General features: G+C 40.2%; 1 long non-coding RNA gene across 1 annotated transcript in view; it reads right to left on the reverse strand.

Annotated features, from left to right (window-relative positions):
• Positions 1–651: 651 nt before the first annotated feature.
• Positions 652–17,770, reverse strand: part of LOC115235845 — a 141,564-nt gene continuing 124,445 nt past the window's right edge. The window contains exon 3 of the long non-coding RNA XR_003884096.1: positions 652–1,963. This is a non-coding gene — a long non-coding RNA (uncharacterized LOC115235845). The remainder of the gene's footprint in view (positions 1,964–17,770) is intronic.

Here is a 17,770-nt window from a genome sequence, read left to right on the forward strand (position 1 = left end):
GGGGACGCGCGCGCGCGCGGGCGCTGAGGGTATAATTTACCCCTGGGATACCATTTTGCGGCCGCGACTCGGAGAATTTCATATCCGTCTGAGACGCCTGATAACGGCGAGCGACGTCGCCGTGCGAGAGGATGGAGGAAGGGGAGCGGCGCGACCGCGCTGAGGAGAGAAACGCAGAGAGCGGTGAGAGGGATGTCGCCCCCGCGAAATATTATGGCATCCGCGCCATTTCCGCGCACTGATTGGAAATTGTCACCACCACGGAACTATCTCTGCTCCATTGCCCGCGCGGATATTAGCCGGAAGCGCGGCCGTGTCGCGGCGCGGAAAACTTTTTGATTGCGTTTCGCAATCGGGGAAGAATCGCCGTGGCGGGGGATCGGAGGATTCGCATGCGGATGCGGATGCGGCTTGCACGCCCACCGCCACGTGTGTGTTTGCACGCGTGGTATGGTGTGAATAGATACCGCGCGTACGTGCCGTAGCCTCGCACGTTCTCTGTTTCTGCTACTTTGATGAACTGCGCGACGTCGCCGTCGGCGCGCGGAAACCGAAGCGGGTGTCCCTGATAATGACGCATCACCGTGAACACGAGCGTATCCGCGGGTCACTGAACATTTTCGGACTGTCTCCCCTTGCACCGATCTTTTTTTCGGTCCTTTTCCTGGATTTCGCAGTCGGACGATAACCCGGCGTATTTTTTTTTCTTTTTTTTTTCGCACGGTCACAAAAATCTGTTTCCCGCGTTGAAAGCTTTCCACTGAGCGATTTAATGGTAAATGGACCATCTACGATTTTTTTACCCCACAATTTTCTCGACACAATCGCGTTTTCTTTTATATATTAGATATTTTTTTCACGTGAATAATAAATAATAAATATACAGAATAAATTTTTCCGATTACGCGAAGAAAGCATAAATTTATTCGTTAGAGTTTTTGAGAATATTTTTAAAGCGTAAATAAGGTATGAGATGTTGGAAAAATATTTCGCATCTTAGGTCATGGCAGATTGCATCGGATACAAGAAGGACAGAAAGCCGCGGCTTTTTCCGAGCTTTTTTCTTTTGCGAATGTATAAAGCATAAGGCACTACAAAGAATGAAGTACGTACGTATGTACGAAAGGATCTAGTAAGCGACTACACATTGTATCTACAAGTGTTTATCGATATCTCCCCGGAGTAAGCTATATATACAATAAAATCACATATTCGAACGCGAACGCGTATGAAACATTCATATATTCAAACAAACTCCTTCAGTCGCAGATCTTATTTTTGCCAAAGACAATCCCGGACACAGCTCTCGTTATCTTCAATGTGCAACGACGCGGAATCAGCGGCGGCGTATTATATCGAGCCGTGGACGATAAAATCCCACGCAGAGACGAATTTAATATCGCATCATCTACATTTAATCTTGCCCGAGACTGACGATAAATTCGAATGAAATTTCGATCAGAATTTCACGGACGCCGGAAGAAAAGAGCGAGGAAAAATGTTTCTTTAATAGCGCCGCGCGGGGCGCGTGTTGCGCGATCACGGAAAATGTTTAATATAAAAATGCGGGACGCAACAAACACGCATTTAATACGGCCTTGTTGAAATCTCAAAAATACACAATCGGATTTCGGATTTGTCGCGTGTGCGAGGCCGGCGTTCATTCGCGCGGGCCACATTGATTTTCAACGAGCGCGCACAGACCAGACTCTCTCCACCAAACACCCAAAAGCCTCTCTGAAAATACTACACGTACATACTTACGTACACATTACGGATGCAGTCGGTTGCGCACGTGCGCGCGAGAGGACAGTTTGAGTAGGCAGCTGCATTTGCGGACGAGGTGGTGGAGCGTATTCCTGTCGAGTGCTCATCGTCAATTGGTTTCGCAGCACACGAGATAGCCAAGTTTTATCCGCGGAAGAGTGCTTCACCATTAAAAACTTGTCGAGAATGATAGAGTCTGAAACGTGAAAAAAAATAAAAATTCATCGATTAATTTTTCGTAAATAGCGCGAATGAATGTCACGATTGAATATTAATTATATTCGATGTAATTATAATAAATCGTGTATTTTTTCGTGATTTGATTTCATTGATAGAACTGATAAAAATTTCCTCTTTTTCGGAAAATAAAAAAAAATTAATAAAAAAATATAGAGAAAACCTTCAATAAATTTTCTGAATTTAATGGCATATGATCGACAAATGGATTATTGAACAGTTGCAATCGCACGCTGGTCAACACAAAGGATGCGACGTCGTCGTCACACATGTATGTTTGCGTGTTGACAAATCGTGAGCGAACTGAATGATTGTTTAGATCGCGGGTAGTAACGATCGCTCGTCAAGGAAGAAGGAATCAAACGGAAGCTAATCAAACCAGCACGCACCGTGGTTTAACGCGATTAACGTTATCCTCGGTAATTGCTCGCTCCGTGATTAGCGTGATGGTCAGGGAGATTCGTTTCTTGTGCGATCGATAGCAGTGCGATCTGACGTATTCCAATCGCCTTATTATTATGCATAAATACATGCTTATATATACTTATCAAATGTTTTAAAATTTAATAAAACAATTTTTTAAAAAAGAAAATGTAATTAATTTTCCTAATTTATTCGAGAGAGAGAGAGAGAGAGAGCGAGAGAGAGAGAGAGAGAGAGAGAGAGTTATCTTTCACGTCCTTCTTGCACCGTCTGATTCAATTATCGCAAACGCTCCAAATTAATTCCGTGTCATTGCAATGGAGTTATCACTACAATTATCTCCGTTACGAGAGGAGGACGATTAGAGACCTTCCGAATTAGCGCGCTAATTCCCCAATATTTTTCAGCACTACCAGGTGTAGCATTCGCGCGCACAAGTGCTCCGAAGGATTCGTAGGGCGCTCTCCCGCTCCTTCCCGTCCACGCCCGAGTCCGCCGCCCCGGAACGGAGGATTTATGACCCCTCCCGATAATCCTTCGTTGCTCCTTTTTGGAAATAAACGTCTCCTTCTCTCTCGCGCCGGCCACACTCGACGTCGGCGGCGGCGAATCGAGAAACAGGATGGACGTCGTCGGCGGCGGCGGCAGCCTCGTATTAATCACTCCGCTGCAGACAGAGCGCGTTACATGGGTGGCAGATAACGTTATCGCGTCGGTTTCTATTACGCCGTAACACTTTCCGAAGCGAAAGGGCCGGCCGATAATGGTCGGCACAGTGCACGTTCGTTCGTCTAGGCTGCAATTTATAAACGCGGTCGCTTACATATTCGTAAGCCGCGAGCTCCGAGCTTGTCTTCCCTCACGGCTTTACTTCCTTCGAACGTGATGACGCGGCCATTTCCGCGGCAATCTGTATATATGTATACAATATAAGGATCGCGTTGTAATTATTCTTTAATAACCTTCGAATTTTTCATCGTGTGCGATAATCGTGTATGGACGTGGAGAAGCTTGTATAACTTCTCACAAAAAGGACATTTTGAACATCTTCTTTAAGATTTAAAGCTGCGCAAGGAAACCTTTCAGGACCCTTGTACATTTAATAATAAATTTTGGTAAATATGCATAAAAAGTCATATCTCACCGATTTAATCGTCACTTGGATATGTTGTAGGAAGGGCGGAGCCCCTCCCCCGCCCACGCATTCAATAAATAATATTTTTCAAGACAAGACTCGGAAATTCATGTTCACATGTTGAAAGCTGTTAACGAACTGCGAGAAATAGGTGAAACACATTATTGACAAAATATCCATGACTGTGTACCTATCCCATCAATGTAAACAAACACTTTTTCCACGTCTACTCTCTACAACAAATACAACGTACACAAACTTCACTTTTCCTAATGTGTTACTTTATATAATATCTGAGAAAAAGCATTAAAACTGTGAAACTTTAATTTGTTATATCTCCTAAACCAATGTTGTCCACCACTTGATTCTTGCGGGGAATTATTCAGAACACTTCCCCCTACAAAATATCTAAATGGCGATTAAATCGAGGCATGATTTTTTATGCATATTTATCCTCTCGCAATCAGTTCGCACAAGTTATACGAATTATTATATGCGTTATTATACGATATTTCTTATAAAATTTCTCGATGAGTCATAAAAGGTGACTTCGGAAATTTCGATTGCTTACTTTTCTTCTCTTAAAGCAGCGCAACTGATCACGCTCTGTGATACGGTAAAAATGTGTTCATCGTAACGCACCATTACCGCGCGTCGAAACGACAACGACGACGACGATGGCGACGAGGAAGAGTCGTCGTCGCTCGTGCCGGCAAGCAGGCAGCGTAGAATTTACGCCGCCGAAGATATTCATGGCTCGTTGGCGAGTTTATTTTACTCATAAATTATGCCAAAGTATTCCACCAGTCGTTCGTGCGGCGCGCGAAAGGATCTTCGCTGCGCGCCCCGTATAAAAGAGAGACGCCGCCGACGCCGCTGCGGTTCAACAAATACTTCAAGCTCGCGCCGTCAGACGAGTTCGTAATTTACACCTTTACCGGTACTCCTCCCAAGAGAATGAGCGCATGGGATGGTGTTACGGCCGGCCGATCGCGAGTTTGTATCTCTCTACCTCCACCTCCCCCTCTCGTCCTTTCCACCCGCCAACTTTATCTTCCCCACGGCGCGATAAAAGCCTCTTTTCTAAATAATCCAACGTTTTCTCATGTCAAATGAGACCCTCCCCCTCCCCTGCGGAGCAAAGGCAACAACTCTTGAACAAGTCGTCCCCGTCTCCCGTTGTATCGATAATTGAAAAGTTTAAGAATCGAGCAGAGACGATCTCCTGAAACTTCGCGATAGACTAGTGGGTGCTTTCCATTTAGTGACTCAAGTCGACACAAGTATCATTCTATCTTCTTTCAATACCAGTGAACAACAAAGATAGAATGATGCTTGTGTCGACTTGAGTCACTAAATGGAAAGCACCCAATGTTGTTCGCGGGAGAATTTTACAATCGCAATCGTTCGAGCTAAAGTTTCTATTTAGCACGTGTGTGTGGTATTATACATAAAATATAATATACGTTTTTTTTTTTTAGTTTTATTCTCAGCACGTATACTTCTATTCTCTTTTATTCTACACCACGATTATATATATTTTATCCAATTAATTTTGCGTTATGTATTTATATATTATATATTATATAATTTCTCGTATTTTATTTCAACGGAAATCGAATTATCCACGATATGAATGTTCAGTGCTCTCCATACAAATGTTAATCTCGCATATTAAATGATTTATTAATAGAATTGTGCGGATTCCGAACGGTAAAAGGGACGCTACTTATTAAATCAAGCGAACAAAAGAGAAATCAGGTTTTTTTTTTCTTCAGCTTCGCGTTTCACATTCCGAGTGATATCATTAATGAATAATCGGATACGAAGCGATTTTACGTTAAGAAGGCCGGGCGTACAGACACCGGCAAATCAGAAAGAAAGAGGGAGAGGAGGGGGCCTCGGCAATAAATCGGCGGTTTTCGAGTGCCTCGCGGGAATGAACTGACGAAAATATAGCGGCGGGCCGCAAACTACGAATTGTTAGTTACTGCGCGCCGCCGTAAAATATATGAGCCGACGGCCGTTCACGAAGTGGGATATACCTGCAAAACCCTGGAGGGCCGCGCGAAACGGAAGCCTACCTCGAAAATTCGACACCTCGAATCTCGAAGTCTCGAATATAAGCGTTCCCCAGTTGCCGACCGCCAGCGTTCCTAAATTGCTAGCCGCCCGAAAGAGAATTGTACATGGAAATCGTATATTCTGTATATCACTTACACGATATTTTAAAAAATCCGGTTTAACACATTAAATCTTATTTCTAAAAATAAAATTCGTGAAAAACATTTTTTTTTTTTTTTTTTTTTTTTTATGAAGAAAGTAATTTACGTGATGTTATATATCATGATATTAAATATTTGTCCAATAAAACATATTAATAAATCGAGCGAAGAAACTAATAATATACAAAACAATTAATTCCTTGGTAAATTTATATCATTTATATAAATGATTTTGCAAGGAAAAAGATCTTTTAAACGCATTAAATACGTTTTAATGTACGTATCACTAGCGGCACGTGAATAATTTATCGGTAACGAGATACCATACATAAAAGTTGGCAATATTCGTTTAATCAGACACGATAATAATGAATTATTATTTTCGATCTCTATATATATTAGACACATAAGCGAGAAAATTTTTTCTGTTTATAAAAATTTACACGGGATATCGGAATGTACGTATAATAGGAGATGTAGATAATAGTAGAAAAACTCGACGAAATACAAGAGAATATAATTGTAAAAATATAATATAAAAAAAATTCCATTATACATCTCTTATAATATTTAACAAATTCATATTTAAATTTAAAATAAACTCTGCGTTCAATTATCACGCCATGCAGTGTATATGACACAAAATCTTCCTACATGCAAATCTATTATTCATATTGTGCAGAAATATGTTTGTCCATTGTAATTTTATAGCTCAAAAAATAGGTCACCGAATGAATGGATCACATGTTAAAGTAACGCTTTTTTTTTTATATATATAAAAACAAAACGATTTTATTTATTCATAATGCTACACGGTCGTAAAAATACTGTAGAAAAATATTCAGCGTTTATTAATTTCATTATTTTGATCCCGCAAAATAAAGTCGGATCAACATTCTTCTATCGTTGGAAGAAAAAAAGTTTCGTCCAACGAGAGTTAATACGGCTCCGACTTTTTCGCGAAGCGGTCCACGAGTTTAATCCGTAGATTATTATTTCGCTCGTCGCTTACTCGCTCAAACTTTTCGCGCCGCTTGTTCATTCGCACTTTGTCATTTCCCCGGTATTCTGCAGCGCATTAAACGTAGTTACTGATTATGACGCGGGTTAGATCGAGCGAGGGTTCCGCTCGCGCGGGGCGAATAGCAAGGACGCCTCACGAGAATGATAATGGCCATCAGAATTCTAGCGACGTGCCATTAGGTAAATTGTGAGAAATGCCATGGATCCCGCGCGTCTGATTCGCACAGTCGAGCCACGTTCAAATTCTCACGAGTGCAACCGAGACGGAGAAATTTGCGCCGGTCGATTCGATTAAATCACAGATACTTAATCAAAATGGATATTAATATCGCGTTAATATCGTGTCATTACGCGCGTCGCTGCTCGCGTTTCGGTCAATGAGACATATCCCGTAAATTCGTAAGTTCTGTCATTCCTTAAATGTCCTTGCGCAATTGCTTACGTCATTATAGTGATGCGAATGATAAAGTGTTTTATCGATTTCTTATGCAGATCCATGAGTAATTATTTCAAAAAAATGATATCACATCAACAATAATTTTATTTCAATTCCACGGTATCGTTATTCATGATTGTTAATATCAATGTCGCTAAAATATTGGTATCGTTAAATATGCAAGTAATCATATCGCGGCGCGAAACATTGCCTTGGGAAAATTCTTTTTCCGTATCGCGGGCGAATCCCTACGATTCCCGCGCGAGTTCGTTAATTGCATAGTCCCAATCACGTGCGTTACTCTCGTGGCCGAATATCTGCGTCGTAATGGAATTCGGCCTTGAAAAAGGATCGTTAAAACGTTAAATCGCTCGGTCTCTCTGCGTTCCGTCAAAAAAAATAGTATCATGGCAGCGCACCCCGAGAGTTTCACGGGGAGGATGAAGGGAGGCAGACATACACACGGGCGGACCAGCGTGAGGGATTCGCGTCCCTGTTCGCTCTCGTCGGTCTCTCTCTCTCTCTCTCTCTCCCTTCCATTTCTTCTTTCTGTCTCTTAACGTTTATATTCCCGGATTGCATTTCTCGATTGTTTCGTGCATCACAGCATCGGCCGGCGCGGATTTCGCGGTCCGTCGACACCGACCGATCGCCCCCGTCGCTGCCGTTGACGCAAAAAGGGCGGGCAACGTTATATATGTCTATTTATTTGCCGACAAATCCAATGGAACCTCGCTTCGAGAGCCACCACCATTTCCGCACCCATATTCTTTCCCTCTCTTTCTTGCATTCTCTTCCGAGCATATACTTTTAGACTGACTGATAACTAACTGCGATGGGTCGCGCTTGTTATATATATGATCTCCTTCCAAAAAAAAGGGAGTAGCATTGATACGGTACATTAGAACAGAACCATGCCATGTTTACTGATTTTCCCGAAAAGTTAGGCCAATTTTCCATATCGTTACGTCCTATGACGTCAACGATCATAAAGCGCGAGAGAACGAAAGAAAAAGAGCGGGATGAAAGACAATGTGATTGTTTTGGTTTACAACGCGTGTGGTGAACCGGAAGTGCGGTCCGGCGTCTTCCCACATCGGCTCTATGTGGAATAATGCCTTCCGGCGTCATGCGGAAAAGCGAAACCCGGCCACTTGATTTCGAATCGTGTGAATCCAATCGAACCGGTGAATCGGCCGTTTCGTGTGTGAAATTGCTGTCACGAGAAATTGCACTCGTGCGCTTCGTTTTCGAGTCTCGCGGCGAGTCTTCGATTCGGTGGCCAAACTTCGATGAATTTATCCGGACGTAGAGATGCCGGAATCACGGCGGTAGCTATTACTCGATCGAGAAACTTAAAAAATTCGATATCTCAGCATTTATTCCGAAGATTGACAGAAAACGAATTTGATTTGGCTATTAAAACGGCAATCAAGAGGAAAAGATATGCGCATGAAATTTATGTCGTATTAATCAAAGAATTCATTCAGAAGCTTTGGCATCTCATTAAAATAATATTATTAAAAAATATAATAAAAATAAAATATATAATATTAAAAAATATAATAAAAATAAAATATAATATTAAAAATTTAATATTAAAAATATTTTCGAATTAAACGGCAGCAACGTTTTCATAAAAGCTCTTGCGCACCATCTCGTCCGCATCTTTTGCGACAAAATAAAAGTCTCGCATCGAAATCGGGTCAGATATAATGGACCACGCGTGTCGGCCATGCTTCCAAAGTAATTGCCTCTGGATCGCGAGCGTCGAAGGAACGTGTCAGCTGCTGAAACCTGAAACTCGTTCATGACGTATATAGGCACCGACACACGTAAAGGAGGTATACAGGTTCGGCGAATACGTATACCCACGATTAAACGTTTACGTGCTCACACGTATAGAAACTCGGCGCGCGCGCGCGCACACACATACATAGATCGGCACGACGAAAGTAGCGATTGCACGCGATACGCGTGCTGAAACGAAATGGCCCCGACGGAAGCGCTATGTATCACCTACCGCCGACCATATCACCGGATCCACGCCGGTCACACAAAATAGAACAAATTTCTCGGGGCGCGATAGCGCAGCCCCGTGTGCAGAATTGTTCCGCTCTGCTTGCGCGTTACGACGCGCCGTTATTTTATACTTTTGACCGATAAAGCTTAATTCGCGACAAAAGTATTCTCCGCGAAATCCATCGGCGCCAGTGCGGGATAAACGGTAATAGTCGGGCGATACGCCTGGGCTGTTATCTCTTAAACGCGAGAACGCCAAAGCGACGGAGGGAACGAGACGGTATTAAAAAAAAAATGGCGCGATAAATTTTTTTCAGCTTGACGAGAACAGATAGATCGCTTTTGCGTAGACCGCCTCCTCTTTCCCGGTAGCTATTATTCTCATTGCGATTTATCGCAATCCTCCTCCCCGCCTTTCCTCGCTTCATGTAATAAATGGTTGACTCGAAGATCACCGTTGATGTACTTCGCGTTTCAATGCTACGGTTCATTTGTCACTGGCAGGTATTCGCCGCCGTTTCTACCTCTAAAATTTTCAGAGCTGATTCAAACGTCAAATCCTGCTCGCCTTCGGATCGGATATTATGCATCCGCTAATGATCCATGGGCATCTCGAGAGAAATGTCATATTTTCCGTATCAACCCGTAATTACTTTTTTTTTTTTTTTTTTTTTTTTTTTTTTNTTTTTTTTTTTTTTGTTTTTTGTAATGGTCAGGTTATTTCAGCGAAGCGAATTTTGATCCGAAGTATAATTTCATTAAATCTTGATTGTGAGGCACGGAGGTTTACGTCATGTAGCACGTTCCGCTCTGATAGTTTGACAGCGGGCCGACATGTTAACTCGACAATGGTCTCCGAACAGATTTTCTCAGCGGCTATTTCGAGCGACAAGATAGACTGCGCGGCATTATGGTCCCTTACACTGAACAGATTATATCTCCTATATGCGGAACCTCTGTTTAATATACTGATTAAACCGCCTATTATACTCTTCGATCGAAGAGGCTGCTATGTATAAATAGAGAATTAGAAAGTTGAAACGTTAAAGACGTAGAAATTACTGGAGCGTTTTAAAATTTAATTTCAGCAGTTTTTTCCTTGTTTACAATTTCCTACAGAGTCACCAACAGGTGAATTAAAACTTGACGAATAAATAAAAATTAAATTTAAAAATGTAGACATGAAAAAAAAATACAAAATAAAAAAGGAGAGAAAAAAATTTCTACGTGAAAAAAAAAATTAAATTTATCTTAGCGCACGGTCACGCGCGCTTATCTTAGCACATTCTATCATTTATAAATCAATATACGAGATAAATCTTGCGTCGTTTTCAAAGTTACCTCGTGTCTCGTAGGTAAAAATCATCTTAAGAATCGCACGTATAAGAAGTATACGCGTAGACGCGCGCGTAACTCGAGTTCCGTTTCCGGTATTGTCGGAGGCGTCAGTAACCTCATTCAGGAACCCTTTGGAGACCTTCGGGCAAAAAGCGTCCGATGCCACGGTAACAACGATAAATCCACTTCGAAGCGAATTCGACGGCGAACGCCGCCGCGGGGATGGATAGAGAAAGAAAGATAGAGAGAGAAGAAAGCGGGAAACGTAGGTAGAATGACGAGGACGATGGGGATGCTTCGTGTCGAGGCAGGCGTTAACGGTTCGGTTGTTCGGTCGCGATAAATCAACAACTGTCGGCGCTGGGCCCACGGCAAACAGCGCGTCGCAATTTCAGCGGCGATGGATGCCAAAGACGACGACGACGACGACGAAATTAAATACGACATCGCATTGTGTACAATGTCGTTGTGTTGCAAGCGCCGGCACATAGACATGTAATAGTAAGTCGTATTCCCTTCAGAAGCGCGATGTTCCGAGAAGGATGTTTTCTTCCTACAGCGCTCTCTCTCTCTCTCTCTCTCTCTCTCGTTCTCTCTCGTCGAACAAAATAAATTGATTCCTCCTATCTACTCTAGCTGTGCTATCCGCTATATTATTCGCCGTTGGAGATATCGTTGATATCAATAAAGCCTAGTGACATGGCACTTCAATAGGATTTGCTGTATATATGATGCATTGAATCGTCCTATTAATGAAATTATCATTTCGTGTTTCAATTTATTCGCGTTTTCCGGGAATCATTTATCTTCTGAATATCTCTTATTAATATCTCAAAAGATACCGAAGCACGAATTTAATCTAAATTTTCTGCTTTGATTTAAAAAAGTTTATCCGTAAAATATAAAATAAAACTGTGCGTGAATCAGAATAATTTAACGTACAACACGAAATTAATTCTCAATACTGTCTCACAATTAGCGGGGAAAAACAACTCATTATAACTGCTTTGAATGTATCCAGAGGTTAAATCTCTTTTGAATACACAAAGTGCAATGCTTGTTCTGATAAAAAAAGCATGGAAGCATAAATAATGAAATTTGCTCGAACGGAAAATGCTAATCTAAACCGATATAATACTAAATTCCAATTTTTTAATATCTGACAGGATATTGGGATTACGATACGTATTACAAGTCTCATTGTCATTGTAATTTTGAGGGATCCGATAATCCATACATTTTAATTCCTTTATCTAAAAAATCCAATAATAATCTACGCCATTCACCAACTCGATGAATCTTCTGGGATGCTGCAGAACTTCAGGCGGGCTGTTAACGTTGTAAATCACCGAGTATCATTGGAAACGGCCGTAGATGCTTTCTTATTTTCCCGTCACGTTTCGCGTGCATCCCTTTTCCGATATATTCAACACTCTTTGTGCGATCACCGCGATCGTTTGCGGACGTCTCGAATTTATCGTCACTCGACAATACGGCGGCAATGAATATCGAAACAATAACGGCGACGACAACGACGATGACGTGCATGCGTGCGAGAATGGCGTTTCGCTTTTTCGATTGCTATGGATATTCTCTCCCGCCGCGAACGGAACTTCCGGCACGCTCGGCGACCACCCGATATTACTTGGACGACGGATAGTCCCGGACCTCGTTCACCTACCCGGCCTGAATCGCAATGTACCTCTCTGGAGAGCAGTTTCCCAGCGATCCAAGTAGTCGAAGCATCGCGAGAAAAATCATATAATGAATTTTTAGGCGGATACAAAGTTATTTGTTCCGAAGAAAACTTTGTTCTATGCGGCATGCTCTGCGGCTCGTTTTTTTTTTTTTTATCTCACGTTCATGTTAAAATATCCAAAGTGCATTGATAAATTGCTTTTATAAACTTCATCCACGAATTCTACGATTATTAAGTCGTTTTGGTGACATCTTCAAAATTTTTAACGACACTTTTTATTATCAAGAGAAGATATAGTTGCAATTTTTTTTTCAGAGTTGTCAAATAGCGATGAGAACAATATCGGTGTTTATTGCATTTTTTGTCTCTATATTGACTCTGGATAGCACTGATTTATATTGTTTGTATCACGATCATTCGCAGGACAGAAAAATCGAGTTGTGTAAAATAAATTGGAACAATAAATGCTTTGATACGAAATGTGCTCTGTATAAAAAAGGCAATTTATTTTTCGAAGGTATGATTTTTTTATTTATTAAACGTTCCAAAGATATTTTCATGCATCAATAATCCGGTTTATTTCTGAAAATTGAGAATGTGCTTTATGCAAGCGATTCTATCTAATCCAATCAATTCGACATTATTAAAGTAAGAGCCATATAATAAAAATTCATCTTTGGCAACTGATTGACATTTCTATTTCACGTCAACCAAAGATTCTGAATATTCCGCACGAATCGTGCGTTTATAACATCATCGTCTATCACTCTCTCGGAAATACTTGTTCTGTCTCAACTACCAGGTATTCATCTATCAACTACTAATCTATCTGATGAGTGAACTGATTGATCTGATTTAAACGGAAAATCTGAATAACTGGAAATTCTCATAGTTATTTCTTCCATATATATTTTTTTAGCTTCGGTAAAAAAAAATAAGAGATATTAAGTACTATATCTTTTCAACATTCGTCTTTTCATCATGATGTAATTATGTCATAGATCTCGTTAAGAAACTTCTGTGTAAATTGGTCGATGCAGTGACAGCGACGTTGGAAGCAACGATCGTGCCAATATGAGCTAGTGTTCTTCCATGCCGGATAGCACGAATTAACATCGACATTTGCATCCAACCGGTTACGCAGCCTGCAGTGACATAAACGCGGCACGAAACGGCTTCCTCCCTAAATTCCAATTGCGAATGTATCTTAAACGGAGTTTACAATGAACGTTTCTGTTTAGTGAATCATTCTACGTGTAATATTGCAGAAATAAAGACAACCATAATCAAACGATGAACGACAAGTCTATTGAAACACGAGGTCTAATCAGATTTTAGAGAAATTCATATGATGTATCGTTATTTTTATCGCTATACATATGAAATGGACAAAAATATGTATAACGCAAATTAAGTAATTTTGTTTTTTCTAATATTTTTCGTCGTGAATTTTTAACATTTTATTTATGCTAGTGTATAAAAGCTATTAATTTATACGATATTAAAATAATTTAATATGAGTCATTTAAGGAATTTTTTGGAAATATATCTTTCTCGTGATAGATATCTTTTTCCTTTTTTTCTCCCAATTATCGAATAAATTGCGATATTTATATAGAACAAATATATTTATATATACATCGAAAATACCGTTATATATACCGTACTTGGCCTGTTATAATTTATCACTTAGAAATACATGTATGTATATAGTTATGTTACAGTATAATGTGCACTATTCACGTTCTAGACAAACCCTGTCGTGTCTAATTTATTGCCTTATTCTACTGCCATATCGTGCTAGTCGCAGTCTGAGGCTGGCTTTGCCATGTAAAACGGTATTAAGGCAATTACCATCCTACTGTGCGTAATCTTTCAGTAAACATAAACCTGGCCCGGATTGTCAGGAAGTTTCAAAGCGATGTATACTTAGCAGGATTAGTAGAAGATTAATTAATACACTTAGAAGGCGGTGTTTTCGCTATTATACACTTCAACTTGCTTGGCCCACACGCACGTTTTTTCTTACGAAACAAAATCTGGTGGAAATTCGTCAGACAGAAATATATTCTAACTATGACATTTTCATCTCGGAGTCACATATTCAAATTAAATATTATAATTTCTATTTTTATTTGGAGTTATATCAAAATAATATTGAAAAATCAAAATGTAATTTTATGAAAAATCACACAAGTTTGTCTATCAATCAATAATAAAAAATTAATTAAATCCACTAAAATTTATCTTTCTGATTTGAATAATTTAATCCATCCAATATTATTTTTAGATGAATTTTAAAGTAAATTGAATTAATAATTAATGCGATTAATTAACGAGTTATGCTTTGTGTAAAATAATACTTTGCTTTCTAGGAGAATGGAGGCGGAGGTGACAAAGAAAGTTAATATGAGAGAGAGAGAAATATTTAAAAAGAAAATTATCACAAGATACCTTTATTTACTTGATAATTATCTCAGATACGATAGATACGCATCCGCGCCGTCATCGGCAATCATCGAATGCTTCGGGGAAAAATCCTATTCAAGGTAACCATTTAAAAGACGACATAGGCTTAACAGATACTAAAGAGGACGAAAATCACATACACAACAATACCCGTGGGCGAAACACTGAACAGTAAAATATCGACAATCAACGAAACTCTAATATGGCAAGTACACGCTTGCCTTTATTCTCTCTTTGTCGACGCTTACTTTAGCGTATATTCGCGGTCCTCTCTCGTGAACATACTACGCGTTGCGTGAATAACAAGAATAACATTGTTTTGATTTAATCTTTAGTATATCAAATGTAAACTAAACATTTCGTGACTTCGCGCATACCAACATAAAAAAAAATGAATGCCCTTTTTACATTTCCTAATGTGCGTGCCACACACACACACACACACATATATATATATATTGATCGACAAATATTCCGAAAGTAAATCTGAATTTTTTTATATTAATAAATACCTAGATATTGAGTAACTGACAAGTTGGTTATATCGTGATAGTTTCGTGTATGATTAATCACGACATCTTTGACATTTTTAAAGATGAAAGATCAGACGAGGTTTCTTGTGATAGTAAAATTTGCAGAGCTTACGTCGATATCACGTTGTAAAGTTTCATGATTGAAGAAGATCTGAACTAAAATATTACAAATATTATACTAAATTTGTGTGACCGCACTCCATTATTTGCATGCATGCGAAACATTCGAGCGTCTCTCATCGAGAAATAGAATTGAATTGAAATACTTTGCACGATGTCTACCGTTATTTTATTTAATTAGTTCAATTCTTTTTTACTCGCAAATATCATATTTACATTTATATTCGTAACACGCGCGCGCGCATTTCCAAAAATATTTATTATAAATTTATATTAATGCGTTACACGTGTGGGTATGAATAAAATAATTGCAATAAATATCACATTTTATGAAACGGGTCCGCAAACACGATGTTTTGCATTGCAGTGCTTCTAAAGTTTCACTCTTGAGGATGAAACTCGAGAGCAACTTTTCAAATAATGTCATAGTGAATCTGTACATAGTGAAAAACTTATTTTTATAGAGTTGATAAAAATTCACTTTTATCGCGAGTGCAATGTTCCTGTGCACTTTGCCTTTGACGAATGTTTCGCGCATCACGCTGCTTCACCATGTGATTCTCCGAGAGCACGAATTTTTCAAGTTCAGCGAGCACGAGAGATCCACATATGTGTATCCACATTTCTTTCTTTTTTTTTTTTTTCCACCAACTATATCGAATTGCCACGATTTCTCGATCGAACTAGAACGACGGCTTCTTCCGGTTGTTCGCGCAATTATCAGACGCCGCGAACGAAGGCCGGAAGTGGAAAAAGCCGGTACGTGTTCCGGTCCTGTGCGTTTTCTGATCCTTTTGCGCGCTCTCGCCAGCCGGCTTTACCGCGTCCCATTCCCGTTCCGCTTTCGCGCGAGAACACAAAACAGGGTACATGCTCGTAAAATATTATGTAGGATAAGGAGGTCGCTGGCGCGGGGCCACAATCGATGACGATGCCGGGAGTCTGGAAAGTTTATCCGGCCAAAGAGCTTAGCGTGGCTGCGGCGCGCGCCTTGTACTCTGCCCCGGAACTTCCTCCTTTATAAATAAACTTCGTCAGAGAACCGTCCCGGCCCATCCCTTATCCCTATGTGTGTCCGGCTTAAGCGTCTATAATCCGGGCACACACGCTTTGCCGCGAACACCCCGAGCATGTAGTAAACTTACATACCCTCATCTTCCCTCCCTCACCTTCGCATCATCTTTGGTTCCCCGCTCGACCTGGTTCCCTATTCAACACGCGTTCTCGACCTCGCGGCTTTTCTATTCCGCGATTCTCCGAACTACGAAATATATGAGTTCTTCCATGGAAGAACCTTGTAGCTCGCTCCTGCGAGCTACTTCGAAGCGGACGATCGGCCGTGAGAATCCACGACGATAACAACGCGCGAAAGAAAATCACGGGATATATGCTCGAGATTTCACGGGGATTTTTTTCGCGACTGCAATATGCGTGATTATATTTATATTTATTTGCAAAATATTACTCGTCAAACTTAAAACTTTGATTTACATGATAATAAAATAAATTAAAGATTACTCCTTACATAAATCTTCACAGATAAAATATGATTTTGGAATTAAAAGCGGAGAACAGATTTTTTTTTTTTACGGATTTTTGTAACATGTACATCTGAAACGACCATGATATTACGACGAAGAAAGCAATATGAGAAAAGGATGAAAGATTATGCTATACACGTGATGCGCTCTGACACATTTTTGATGTCGCAGAGGCAAAGCTTGGATTCTCCGTTATCACAAAGTTACGGGGTTGCACAGTAAACGTCTCGTCGTGTAAGCGCAATGTTATATCCCTGTGTCAACGTGTCGTGTCGCGTTCCAATTTATAGCGTTCGCGTTATACATTATCCGCGAGGAGACGCGGTACGTATTTACAGGACATCAGACACTCAGACACGTTATAAGTATTCAACGAAGAGCCCGATATTATAATTGTCGCTCAAGATATTTTCAGCGCAGAGATAAGAATATCTTATAAGATTATATGTTAAATTTATAAAGGATATCTTGAATAATTTTACAGCAGATAAATGTCACGGTGGTAAGTAAAATTAGGAAAAATACTAAATAATTTCGCTGCATAAGAACTATCTTAAATTTGCATTGCAAACTCACACAGACGAAACGAAACCGCGGTCATAAAGAAATGAGGTTTAATTTTTAAAAAGCATTCTCTCATATCTATAGGGATGCACAGTTTTCCCTCGCGACTTTATCAATCTGCAACAGGTTATCCTGCTCACCGCGTGATACTGCTTTATGCACACAATGCGTGTAGCCTATCCAACAAATCCCCAACAGTCTTGTTATGCATCGTACGGCTTACGAGACAGGAAAGAGT

The sequence above is a fragment of the Formica exsecta genome, unplaced genomic scaffold (genome assembly GCF_003651465.1).
Source record: "Formica exsecta isolate Colony F162 unplaced genomic scaffold, ASM365146v1 scaffold236, whole genome shotgun sequence".
NCBI classification, from domain to species: Eukaryota; Metazoa; Arthropoda; class Insecta; order Hymenoptera; family Formicidae; genus Formica; species Formica exsecta.